General features: G+C 54.3%; 1 protein-coding gene across 3 annotated transcripts in view; it reads left to right on the top strand.

Moving 5' to 3' along the window:
* Positions 1 to 1,795: 1,795 nt before the first annotated feature.
* Positions 1,796 to 2,063, top strand: part of PHF11 (PHD finger protein 11) — a 23,282-nt gene continuing 23,014 nt past the window's right edge. For all 3 annotated transcript variants that reach the window (XR_014898227.1, XM_085324963.1, XM_085324960.1), the window contains exon 1: positions 1,796 to 1,877. The gene's annotated coding sequence lies outside the window, so the exon portion shown is untranslated. The remainder of the gene's footprint in view (positions 1,878 to 2,063) is intronic.

Genomic DNA, 2,063 nt, shown 5'->3' with positions numbered 1-2,063 from the left:
TACAGTCTGATGCCTGCAACACCTGTGGCTCCAAAACGTGAGCCTGGAAATCATAGCCTACACTTGCGAAGAACTCATGATTACAAAGTGTGTGCTCCTTCGTTGTAGTTAGATTAGCATGGGTTCTGCTGGAGGTGACTGGCAAGTATCCTCTGCAGGTAACGCCTATGTAAATTGAAGAGGGGTGCAGYAGTGCTTGTCTGAACCTTATCACTGCTCAGCTACCACGTTGCMCCTATAGCAGTATCAGTTACTCTGCTTGTGTGGCTTATGCAGCACAAAGATTGGCATATTTCTGGATAGGGCCCCTCATGTCATTCGTGTGTCCTTTCAGCAGAGTATCRTTTGAAAGACCCAAGCGCAAGCACCAAAGCAAGAACAGGCAGCAGTTTTCCAAGTGAACATTCAGGCATCGTCGATGCCTGAATCGATGCTGCATATCATCTCAGTAACAGATGCAATTCAATTGTAAGCCTGGACACGGCGGCCSACCTCAGCTCTTAGGCGCTGCAGTTGGGAAGGCACAAAGGGATTCAGAAACCAGCTGGAWTGTGTGTAGCAGTGCTGACAGCCAGCGCTGTTTCAGCCAGTAAAGAGAACTGATCTTAAACCATTCAATCTTATAGCTGGTTTGGCCTTTTGGTGAGCCAGAACATGCCTGTTACGCTGTAGGTGTGAAACTGTATGGAAGGTGGAAATCGAGGTTTTGTTTCCTGCTGAAATTAATTATCTCATGCAATACACAGGAACTTCATCTAGGCCTGAACCTTTGTTTTACTGGTCTTGCCGTTTCCTTTAAATCTTGAATCGATCGTGTTCAAAAAAGCTTGCAGAATCATCACACGCGAGTAAAACAGAAAAAGGAAATCTGTTGGGTTTGCGTGGTACAGTGTAAAGAGTACAGAGCAATGAGCTTCTCCTAGTATTGTTTGTGCTTTGTGGTTGGCTAATGCATGGTCGTAATCTTTTTACAAGGGTAACAGATGAGCAGATAGCGCAAGGGGATCAGCCTGTGTGTTGCCGACATGATAGGCTTACGAGTAAAGAAGCACAAGCAGAGCTCTGCAGCGAGGAGCCGGCAGGTCAGGAAGTCGAGTATCTCCGGTCACCCAGGGACAAGTCCGTCTTTGACCTTCTGACCAAAGTAACTGCAGCTCAGTAGCATTTGGACAGTTACAGTCCTGCTCACTCACTGAAAAGCTCCCTCACTGGAAAGAGAAATATTGACTGCAGGGGAAATCCTGCCGCCGGTTCGCTCTGCCATTGACCGCCCCTTCCTCCCAGGCCAGCTATTAGAAAGGGCAGATGTCACCGTGCCCCTCTGCCAGTCCAGCACCAAAATGTCTCCTGAGGGCTCTGCTGGCCCGCACCCACCTCGCTGCCTCCTCAGAGAACTTGTTTAAACATAGCTGTGCCATTTTAAAGGAACTACCAGTTCCAACAGTGCTACCTGYGCGAAGTGCCAGAGACTGGTCGAGTGAAATATAAATGTTAATGGTCGGAGGGGGAAAGACGAGAGGCTCTCTCCTGGGATGACTTGGGATGTTCCCTTCCTCATGGACACTATGGAAACAGCCGTCTGAGTTTTTTGAGGACTCTTGCTCCCCCTTCCTGGCCTTGTTGCCAAGGTGGGTTACTCCCCCCGACCTGCTCTGCTCGCCCGGTCCCGAAAGGCGGCGGCGGGGATCGAACCGGCGGCCCCGCATGGGGGCRGCTCCTCGCTGCCGGCGAGGGCGCCAGCGGGCGCTACTGAGCATGCGCCGTTCTGGGGCTGGACACGCCCACTTCCGCGGCCGCCCCCTCGCCGCGCGCGGAAGTGGGTGCTCGTGCGGGCCGGTCTGTGGCGGCAGGGAGCGGAGGGGTCCCGCTGCCGCGCGGTAAGTACCACCGGGTGGGGGCGGGCGGGGGTGAGGGGGGATAATGCGGGCCACGAGCAGCCCTCGCCGCCCGTCCTAGTGCTCGCTACCTTCTCGCTGCCGGCCCCCCTTCTCCCTCCGGAGGCTCAATGAATGGGCCAGGCCCTCCCTGCTTGAGCTCCGGGCGGAGGGAGGTGCTGCGCGGGC

The sequence above is a fragment of the Rhea americana genome, unplaced genomic scaffold (genome assembly GCF_003343005.1).
Source record: "Rhea americana isolate MKP2758 unplaced genomic scaffold, rheAme1 scaffold_95, whole genome shotgun sequence".
In the NCBI taxonomy this organism is placed as follows: Eukaryota; Metazoa; Chordata; class Aves; order Rheiformes; family Rheidae; genus Rhea; species Rhea americana.
Note: the sequence above shows the minus strand (reverse complement) of the source record. Positions and strands in the feature narration are given on the sequence as shown.